The sequence below is a fragment of the Rousettus aegyptiacus genome, unplaced genomic scaffold, assembly GCF_014176215.1.
Source record: "Rousettus aegyptiacus isolate mRouAeg1 unplaced genomic scaffold, mRouAeg1.p scaffold_m13_p_6, whole genome shotgun sequence".
NCBI classification, from domain to species: domain Eukaryota; kingdom Metazoa; phylum Chordata; class Mammalia; order Chiroptera; family Pteropodidae; genus Rousettus; species Rousettus aegyptiacus.
The window spans coordinates 103,223,808-103,235,328 of record NW_023416309.1 but is presented as its reverse complement, the minus strand read 5'-3'; the positions used below and the strand labels follow the sequence as shown (position 1 = coordinate 103,235,328).

At 43.5% G+C, this 11,521-nt stretch overlaps 1 pseudogene; it reads right to left on the bottom strand.

Annotated features, from left to right (window-relative positions):
- Nucleotides 1-5,605: 5,605 nt before the first annotated feature.
- On the bottom strand, nt 5,606-5,724 carry LOC118604206 (annotated as a pseudogene).
- Nucleotides 5,725-11,521: the final 5,797 nt, after the last annotated feature.

Below are 11,521 nucleotides of genomic sequence, written 5' to 3'. Positions count from 1 at the left end.
ATTGGTCATTGGTGATTAAAGTCAATCTCCAGCCCCTCTCCCTTTCCCAGAAAGGGGATGGGTTGGGATATGGACTGAAATTTCCAACCCTCTAATCAAGGTTGGTTCCTCTGGTACCTAGCCCCCATCTTTAGAGACTTTCCAAAAGTCACCTCATTAACTTAAACTCAGTGGGGCTGGAAGGGGCTTGTTATGCATAACAAAGAACACCTATTTCACCTTGATGCTCAGAAGCTGAGGACAAAACTAAATATTATAACAAGAGATGCCCCCAAGGCTCTTAATAGGGAATTAACAAAGGTTTTAGGAGCTCTGTGCTAGGAACAGTGAGCAAAGACCAAGTATACATTTCTTATTATAAATCTCAATATGACAGGATTGAATTGTACTCCCTCCAAATTTACATATTGAAGTCCTAACCCCCAACGTGATTGTATTTGAAGATAAGTTCCTTTAGAAAGTAATTAAGGTTAAAGGAAGTCACAGTGGTGGGTTCCTAATCTGACAGGAGTGGTGTCCTTATAAGAGAAACACCAAGAGTCCCCTCTCTCCCCATGGCAGAGCAAAGGCCATGTGAGGTCACAGTGGGAAGGTGGCCATTTGCAAACCAAGGAGAGAGGCTACACCAGAAACCAACCCTAGCAGCACCTTGATCTTAGACTTCCGGCCTCTAGAACTACAAGGAAATGAATTTCTGTTGTTTTAACCACCCCATCTGTGGCATTTTGTTATGGCAAACAGAAGACTAATACATCTGAGACAGTCCAGACAGAAATATTTTCAATAAACTCTCTAGGCGATTCTAATGCACAGCCAGGCTGGAGAAGCACTGAGCTAGGAAGAAAATGCAAGCCACCTAGAAAGATAAACAGGGTGACAATCCATGGAAGCCTAGAAGGAGGAGAAGCAGCCCAGTTGAAGAAAGCCAGCCTCAAGGATGCTTTTAGCATCTCTTGGCATAGTTTCAGCTCAGGCTCCCACGGATATGCCAGAGTAATTAAGATCAGAGTAAGGTGGCAGTGCCCTTAGCGATCATCAATGCCTGACAGTCTCACCTTCTAAATACTTTTAGACTCTGTCGCGCTGTCCCTATTACGTATTCTATTACGACTCACAGGCCAAATCTGGCTTGCCCCTATTTTTATAAATAAATTTTTATTGGAAACTGGTCACACTTGATTTTGTGTTGTCTAGAGCTGCTTTTGCCCTACAGCAGCAAGTTGTGTATGAGCAACAGAGACTATGGAGCCCACTAAGCACAAACTTTACTATCTAGCCATTGACAGAAAAGGTTTGCCGATGCCTGCTCTAGCAGATGGCAGTGGTTAGGCCAGAGACAGTCCTTTATATATCAACGCCTCACTGATCCAAAAGAATAAAAATCCTTCATAGTATACCCATGTCAGGATTTACTGAGCACCTACTATGTGCCAAACTCTATGGGAAGAAGTAGGAATATAACAATGGATAAGGGAGTCATATTACCCTTACACTCAAGCAAATGGCCCCTGCTGTGAACTATGCCCATTACAAACCCACAAAAACAAATGCGTGAACAAGCACGGAGTGCTCAGCATTGGCACGGCATGACCTGTAACTACACTTAAGCCACGCCTGCTGCTCACACCATTCAGGCCCCATGAAAATGCTTCGATGCGTCCCTGGTAGTGTGTCCTCAAAACTAAAGATGACTTAGAGTGCCTCAGAGGTTTGCGGGGTGTGCCACTGCTGATGTCCGAGGAAGACACTTTCTTGGCATGCAGAGAGGATTTGGGCAGCAGAAGGGCTTAGGTAAGAGAAAAGGCAAATTAAATAAGTCGTCAAATTCCTCCTCTCAGAAAGAATGCAAAAGCTTGTTGCAGAAGAAATTATGATTTCCCACCGAGGCTCAGGGTCTATTTTCTTCTTTTAATATTCTTTCAGATGTAGTTCTCTCGATCCTTAGGAAGAAGTACGATTTTAACTATACTAAACAATTCACATTATATTTGTACATATATCGGTGTAGATATTAGCATATAAGGAGAGATACCAATTCTTAACTAATGGACATTGCATATTAGAATTGAAACTCTTTTATTTACACGTATATGTTTCATAAGATTTCATTAACTTTTTACAAAATTGAATTTAAATTTGGCTTTAAATAATTTTGATTTCAGCGACATTTAATTGTACTTTCTATTTTGCCTTAATTTTAATAGAGCGTTGGATAATTCAGAAGAAAAATAACAAAATAATCATGTTTTGCTTTCTTATTTTAATTTACTTTTTAATGAAAATAATCCAAATTTTGTGTACTTTTTAATAGCTTTATTTTTAATTCTTTAGATCATTATAAGCAATTGAACATGCATTATGTGAAAATATGAATTATAATAACATAATTAGTGGCTTCACCAAAACGAGGACAAGAAAAATAAATTTTTAAAAATAAATACACAATAGTTCTTAAATTGTGTATCGTTTTCATTACTTATTGAAATGTTGGTGTTAGAACAGTCAGACATTCACAATAATAACTCTTCACTATTTCGCCAACATTTAATCACATTAAAATCATAGCATTACACATTTTTTACCATATACGAAGGAATATTTATTAGGGTCAGAGTATAAAGGTATTTTATCCAACTCTTCGTTAGCTTATAACTTATAGTGTAGTTTATGATTCTTAAATATTAGACAAATCATATATGGCATTTTGTTTGTACTTCTACCCCAGGGCCCGCAAATTGAGAAGCAGGCCTGTGAGGCGGACCCAGTGCCTGGTCTGGGTCCCGTCCGGTGCGGGGACCAGCAGGCCGTTGTAATTACCGTCGTGACACAACAATGGAGTGCCAGGAAAACAGGAGTGGGGTGTGGTCAGGGCCATCCTCCTAGAAGAAGCTATTTCTAGGCCGAGTTTTTAACCAAGTAAAGGGATGGAATGGGTGGAAGTGAAGAAAACAGCATTTCCAGGAGAAAGAACAGTGTATGGAGGGGCAGCGTTTTTTTGTTTGTTTGTTTGTTTGTTTATTAAAGGACCATATAGTAAATACTTGAGGCTTTTCAGGCCATACAATCTCTGTTGCAACTATCAACTCTGCTAAATAGTGTGTACTGTACCGTTGTATGTACTGCAGACACTATGTAAATGAATGGGTATGGATGTGTTCCGGTAGAACTTTATTTACAAAACAGGCAGCAGACTTTCAGATCCTAGTTTGCCAACTCCTTGGTGTATGGAGAGGCCCAGAGTTGGGAGAGGGCATTCGTGAGGGACTAACAGTCGATCAGTATGGCTGATGCACAGAGGATGGGATGGACGCAGAGCGTGATGATTCTGGGAAGTTAAGAACAAGGCTGCAGAAAGTCTCCGAGGGAAGTCTGGATGCAGCGACTGGAGAGGATGCCGCCGTAGGCATCTGGAACTAAGCTAGCGGCGGGCCGTGAGAAGTGAATGGTTCAGAGAGAGATTCACTGAGTGGTAGTAGGGGGAGACAGAGAAGTCAAGCTCGACTTCCCAGACTCAGAGCAGGCAGTGGGAAGGCATTGCTGGGGCCGGTGGGGCACCTGGGGAAGCAGACCTGTGCGGAGGGTTGAGGATCGGCGATGGGGTCTATTCCCCCAGAAAGCTCAGTTTGGTTCCTGCCACACATACTTGACTATGTATATGTAGGAATTTTTTTTTTTGTCAGCAATGTGGCTGGCAGTTTCTGTGAAAGTAAAGTCTACAAATCCTGAGAAAAGCAGAAGGAAGCTGAACATGCAGAGCTAAATACCTTTGTAATGACAATCCTGGGGAATAATTACTATTGACAGGTTTTCTCTAGCCTGTGGGGACTGCAGGCTTTAGTTATTCTCTCATTCCCTTTTGTTCACAACTAATTTCATAATACCACAAGGACCCAGGATCTGCCGGTAACAAAGGCCAATTTAGGAAAGACAGCTTTATTCAGGCAGTAAATCTGGTCAACCAGATGGATTGGCGCTTCAGACGTTAAGTGTCCCAATATGCAGTATTTGATGCTGGCTCAGGGGTGGGAGTAGGGGGAGGTGATTTTCCTAGAGCCCCTCACCTACAGCTCCCCCGCCCCGGAGTGGTAGCCTATGTAAAATGCGGGTGTTCTGGAGAGGTAGGCGAGGGGAGCAGGCTTGTTGAGCCGTCCTCAGCACATCCCCTCACCGCAGTGGGTTAACTTTAAGCATTGTTTCATCTGTCAGAACAACGGTAGCATTTGCCTCAGTGAAACAATCAGAGATTCTCTGGATGTGGATTGATGGGCCTATGACATACGTCATCCATCGGGAGTAAACTCTGTAGAGTACCTGCCTTGGAACAAACGCTGCTGGGGTGATTCGAGGAACAGGAGTCCCACTGACACAGCGGGAAGCAGGCGCCATATCATGCCTCCCTGGGGTCTGACTGGTATGTCGTAGGCCTCCATCATCTCACCTGGATGGCAGCCTTCCTCATTCCCCTCTTGCCCCTTCCAATCACTTACCCATCGTGCTGCCTGAGTGACCCTTCTAAATGTAAATTGGATCTTGTCGCTCCTCTCTTTAAAAGATTTTAATGGTTGCCTGTTGCATTTAGAAGAAATCCAAACTTCTCACCATGGCCTACGCACCTGACTACTGTGGCCCAGGTCTTCCTCTCAAGCCTTTCTCCCCTAGTTTCTTCCAGACCAACCATCCTGGCTTTCTCTTAGTTCTTCCAATACCCGAAGCTCTTCCCACTTTAGAGTCCTTATTCCCTTATCCTAGAAATCTCGTTGAATCCTCAACCCCTAACATGGCTGTCTCCTCATATTTCATATATCGGCTTAAAAATTACCTCCTTAGAGGGAACTTTTCTGATCACCTAGGCTAGGCTGGGACTCCCTGTCTTATTCCGGCATAGAACCATGTTTCTTTAATCATGAAACTTGACATAATTTATAATTCTACAACTATTTGTTTGCTCGTTTATTATTATCTTACCCCACCTACACATTAGGCTGAAAGCTGCTTAGAAGCAGGGACCATAATTAATGTATGCAACACTACATTCCAGAAACTAACACAGTGCCTGGCACATGTGTATACTCAATAAATACTTGTTGAGTAAATGAGTAAGTGGCATTCAACTGATCCATCAATCGATGGATGCATTCATAAGTGTATATATATCCATGTTTACTTACTTGTTTGATTTCTGTTCCAGTTACCTACTGCTGGGTTACAAACCACTGAATATAGTGGTTTCGAGTAATGACTTATTTCTCATGTTCTGTGTATTCAATGGTCCCAACTGGGCAGTTTTTCTTGGAGTATCTCATATGATTGCAGTCAAATGGCAGCTCAGGCTGGAGTCATCCAAAGTGACAGCTGATGTTGGCTGTCAATAGGGAGCACAGCTGGGCTGTCGGCTACAATCTCTCCATGTGGACTCTCTACATGGCTTGGGCTTTTCATAGCTTCATGGCTAAGTTCTAAAAGAAGTGTCCCACGGAAGTGTCTTCTTGTATCTAAGACCCCAGATAGAAGCTGCAAGGCTTCTTATGAACTAGACTCACAAGTCCCACAGTGTCATTTAAACCATGTCCCAATAGTCATAAGTTAAAAGACAGCCCATTTTAAATGCCTATGGCACCTGGTCTTCCTAGGTGGTCTCCCTTCAAGTACTAACCAGGCCCGACCTTGCTTAGCTTCCGACATCAGATGGCATCGGGCGTATTCAGGTATGGCATGACCATACACAAGGGAGGAAATTTAAAATGTCACAAAGGCATAAATACTAGTTCTGAGAATCATGGTTTGCTGGTGGCCATCTTTGCAGACTAGCTGCCACAGTCTCATATCATGATTATGTCGGTGTTTCTATTCATAGTTTACATTCCTTTGTCTATTTCTCTTAGGCTCTTGCCCAAACTTTCTATAATTTGTCTTCTTTATTGCAGTGACAGTTACTGGTAAAGGTTGAGCATCTCTTCCCCAAGTTTTCAGAGGGCCGATATTAGTCATTCAATATCTAGTGACTCCAGGAAACTGGTCTACATTTTGGCTGCTAACCTGCGGTGGGAGGAGCAGCAGTCTTTCCGCGCCTCTTGGTGTGGTGGAAAGAGGCCAGTGCTGCTGGTCACCATCCAGGAATCTTGGTGCTCACTGTTCATGGCTGAGAGCAGGGCACTAACCCCAGCCAGCACTCTGAGCACTGAAATCACTGGCTTTGAGAGCCAAGCCCTAGGAGAATTGAGTTTGGGATAGTGTCAAGGGTAGAAGATGCCAGCCCTGTCCTCCGTTTTGCCTTGTAGCTAGTATTTTTATCCAAATGTGAAAAGCTCTCCCTCTCTACCTCTCCTGCGCTCCCACGACAGCCACCCCCCTCCACGCCCCCCACCTTTTCCAAATGTCCTTCCAGCTGCTATTTTTGATTCCAGCCTCAAGGCAAATGTTTCACTGTAGCAGAATTACTATAAAATTCCTTCCTGTGCTCCCACAGATAATGGGACAATTCCTTGGAGAACCCCAGGAACCTACCACTTCAGAAAGGCCCCAAAGGCAATCTCAAAAGGCAGATCTAAGGAAACAGGACTATCGTAGAAGGTTATCAGAGTGACGGGTCAAACAATATGATTGTTTATAATGGCACTGGATGAATCTAGGTCCATTTTCTTTCTCTTTTGTGTATCAAGTCAGTTTCAAAGCACCAGAGACAACTGAGGGGCAGAAAATAGTATTATGAAGTTTGCTGATGGACCCGTAAATATACAAACCTGGGATATAAAAAGAACTTCAGTGGGCAGTGTATAAACAAGGAGAAAATCTTATCCAAAAACAACTTGAAAAACTGCAGAGGAAGCAGCATCCTTCAGAAAACAATGAGTCATAAATCTTTTTTTTTTTTTTCACTCTGCTGATGGACAGAGAATACAAAGAAAGGACAAGCATGAATACTGATAATAGGTGTTTCCATTTCACTGCCATTTCAGGATGTCTAGGGAAGATCCGAGGATGGTCTGTGTCAAGCCTTAGAAGTAAGGCTGTCTGAATTCTCATGAAAAGGATTCCTCCAATTAAACACGTGTGGAAATGTGTGTGTTCTCTTGAAGCAGTGCTCCTGTTTGCTAATTCATGCTTCAGCTGTTGAAGTATAGATTTCACTTCACTTAGTTCAGTACTAAGACAAGTTCAGATGGGCACAGGTTGTTCATTGTCTAAGAGAAAATATGAAAGTACTTCCTAAGAAAAAAGTCAAGTCTGAATGTAATTTACAAAAATAAAAAAAAGTCATTTTTGATGACAGCCAAGTGTTTCTTGCAGAACTCTCCCAGAGGATAGACAAGTAGAAAGAGAAACTTAGGACAAATGCATAGTTGTTGAGTAAGTTTGGCCTCAATCCCTCATCCCTTCCTCTCTCTACATTCCTTGCCATGTGACTTTGAAGATCTTACCCTTTGATTCTGAGTTTGGTCATCTGAGTTACTTGGACAAAAGGACCGTTCACATATGTGATACAGCGGCTTAAAACACGCACTTGCTCAGTTGGATGTTACTCTTTCACTTCTGCCACTGCCAAGAGAAGAATGTGCTCAGGTTGGCTGGCTGGCCTCGGGAAGGACACATGGAACAGAGTTGCCCTGCTGAGCTCAGCTTTCAAAAGAGCCTAGCTCTTCAGGAGGAACTTAAGCCAAAAGGGAGCTTTCAGATAAACTTTTGGGATCTTTCCTTCAACTAGGGAAGGCTTTCTGTCATTTTGGATAGGAAGAATGGTCCTATTATACAAATATCCATTAATGTCTCCATGGAGACATGCATGAGCAAGCCCAGCCTAGGCCAGCCAACCTCACCCAATCTCTAGATATGTGAACTGTAATAATAAGGATTATGGATTATTAATGTTACACAACAATAGCTAACCAATAAAGGCGTTATGGGATCATATGGGCTTCCCAGGTAGTTACACCACCTTAGAATTGTGCTAATATCATAAGGGTTAATAACCAAATGAATCTATAGTGACATTAGTGGATATTTGCATAACGAGCCCACCATTCCTATTCAAAACAACAGAAAGCCTTCCCTAGTTTTAGGAAGATCCCAAGACTTTATCTGAAAGTTCGCTCTTGGCTTGGGTTCTCCGGAAGTTGACGCTGAGGTAAGGATTCAAGAACAAGTAGTTTACTTAAGCAGTGTAAGTGTGGGAGTGGGTGATACAAGGTAGGAAAAGCAGACAATGAAGGATGTGTTTCCAAGCCAGCTGGTGTGAGCAACTAGAGCGTAATCCCACAGGCAAGTCTGAGAGCTAACGCGGAACATGCCTGAGAGCGATCCCAATCAAGAGATGGGGAGCTGGGGGATTTCGTCAGCTCCTGCCAGTCAGTCATTGGGGAATCACATCCAGGCACTTCCAGCCAGCTACACTAGCAGTGGCCAGAGAGCACCATCGGGCAAGGAAATGCAGGGGCTGGCCCATAGAAGTCCAGTTGTCCTGCAGTAGAGAATTGAGGCAAAGGGCTAAGGATGGTGGCGGTGACACTGTCTGGTTTTACCTCAACTTGGCCATGTGAAACCGTGGGTGGCGGGCAGGGCAGGTCAAGCATGTGCAGGGCAGATCGGAGCCATGAGATAGCACGAGTGCTAGTCGGGGCAATGTGCTCCTCCGCGCCAATTTCCTTTTTTACTTCTGCACATTCTCCTATGGTTTCCCTAGTCTCCTCTTATGCCCCCGCATCACTTTCTAGGGTGCCCATTCCACCTGGACGAAGATGGGCGGCTACACCTCTGGCTGCCCGCAGGTCAACAATTGAGTTGTAGCTGATCCATGTGATGCAGGATGAGTGGGGACTCAAGTCCTACACCAAGAGAGGGGAGGTCCTTGACTCCGTGCAGGAAAGAATTCAAGCGCACGCCAGAGTTGGAGACTAAAGGAGAGTTTACTAGAGAAGGAGTAACAATCCATAGACAAAATGTGGTCTCCGCTCAGGCAGAGAAGGAGAGAAACTGAGACTCCAAGTATTCAAGGAATTCAGTTTACACATGATTCTGAGTTTATATGAAATAGTTTACGCATTTTGTTTACCCGTGTTCCTTTGATAGTATGGGCATGCAGCATTAAAGGCATGTGAGTAATCTCAGCCTTTGTTCTGTAGGTTCCCCATAGGCTAGCTGTAGGGAATGAATGGTTGAGTTTGTTTTCTTGTTTTCCTTTTATGGTGTCGGTAAATAGTTTGTTCCTAATTCCAGCAGGAATCTCCCTTTGTTCTGTAGGTTCCTCGTGGTCTGGCTGTGGAGTGGATCAGTGTGTTGTAGGCACTAAATACAACCTGGTTTAATAGTTAGTTTTCATGCCTCTTTCGTACATCACACAGAGCAAAGAGATTAATGCTGTCCATGAAATTGGAACTATAGGCCTTTTAATTTTACAACATTTACAATATTTACAACATCAAGCTTCCTCCTAAAAACACTAGCTGCAAGCAACAGCCATCGTCCATGATAGGTACAGTCACCCCTGACTCCACACAGTACCTGCGGGTTTAAAAAGCCATGTTTATTGATCAGTGCTCCTCAAATTTTTCATCAAAGTTCCATTATCAGCAGAAAAAAAGTAAACCAGGTATCCCAACCCTGCTGATAGCGCAAGGTGAGTTTATTTGAATATATGGACATGATGCTTTTGTCTGCCAGCATCCTTTCCCTGGAGGAAATCACAGGCCCCTACTATTGGGCTGTCATTGATAATGGCTCTGATCCCTGGTCAGAGGGCTCAGCTGCTATCTTGAGTGAGGCCACTTGTGGTACCCCACTGGTACATATCTCAAGGCCCAATTGTAGTTACTTTTTAAAATAGGTGTATGGATAGGAGGAGAAAGTTCTTTTTCTTCATGCGGGTGGCTAAGCGAGGTAAATAAGGATCTGGAGTTGTCAGCAATCAACTCTAACTTGGAAGAAGCCTGCACACGGAATAAGGCCAAGCAGCAGGAAGTCCGAGAGCTAGAGCCCTGACAGCATAACCCGCATCCAACCCTACCTGAAGCTTCAGGGCCTGTCCAGTGTGCCATGTTTATCCTGTGGCTTCATATTTTCCCCAGCCGATTGCCATGTATCCCCTAGGAATGTGTGAGGCCTTATGTCTTTATTTAACTGCACTTCTGATTATTCTTCAAATCGGCATTGATTCTGAACATTTTTGCTCGAAGTTTTCGCAGCCCCTCCTCGACCCGAGCCTCCTGCGAAGAGCTTAAACTCTCTGCTGTGTCGAATCCCAGCTACGTTTTTTTCCCATCATTCTTTCTAACACTTACAGGTTTGCCCTCAGGCCTTCCTCCTCTGCTGTCCACTTTATATCACTCTCTGCACAGAGATCACTCTTTTCTGTCTCCTCGCCCTACCTCCCTCATGGTAGATAATCTAACCTCCGAAAATCAAATCTATGAAATGTTTGGAGAGAAACGTGACAGATTTCTAGGGTCAGAACAGAGAGGAACGTGCCAGGGTGGCATGCCATCATTGCCAGAGCAGGCTGGGAAGGTCTCATGATGTTGAACCAGTGAGTTTGGTTTTCAGGAACAGAAGGCAAAGACAGGATCCCACCCCCAGTGCGACAACCACAAAACATTCCTCTTTTATTAAGAAATGGAAGCAGGACAAGGCGAATCCCCCCGAGTGGAGATTCCAGTCCTACATTGAGAGATTCAGGTTCGGACTGAATGCAGGAAAGAATTCACACACACCTCAGAGTTAAAGGCAAAAGGAAAGTTTATTAAAGGAGAGATAATGCTCCATAGACAGCATGGTCTCCTCTCAGCACCGAAGGAGACAGAGAGACAGAAAAGACCATGAGAAGTATCCCAAGTGTTCAGGGAATTAAATTTATAAAGTATTTTTAGTTTCTGTGAATTACAGTTTAAAGACTTTGTTTACCTATTTTCCTTTGATGGTATGGGTATACAGTGTGAAAAAAAGGGGGGGGTATTTGGTGTGAGAGAAATGGGTATGTAGATGTAAGAAATTCCCAGCATTTGATCTATTAGGTTCCCCATGGTTTTTGGCTGTAGGGAATGAATGTAGGGTATGATTTAAAGACTCTGTTTTCCCTTCAAGATATGGGTAAATGGTTTGTTAGTAATCCCAGCAGGAATCTTCCTTTGTTCTGCAAGTTTCCTCTATGATGATCTGGCCTCTGGCCCTAGGGCTGACAAGCACATTGCAGGCTCTGAATATAGCTTGATTTAACGTTTAGTTCTCCTGTATCCTCCCTACGTTAAAACTATTGTATGTTAAAACTATTGTACATGTAGCACTATACTCAAGTGCTACAGGAGTACACAAAAGAAGGAGCAGGCAGGCCCTGCTTTCAAAGCAATTTTAATTTAGCCAAAGGATAAAGTAGAAATTTAGAGAATGATCATGAGGTAAAACATAGCTGAGCGCATGGCAGAGCAGAACAAAGAGTGTTAGATGAGTAATAAGCAGGTGTGGTAGAAGGGATTGGCTGAGTGAGGTGAGTTCCTAAAAGGCGGAGTTCGCGGGGAAATAAATCTTCAGCCAGGCC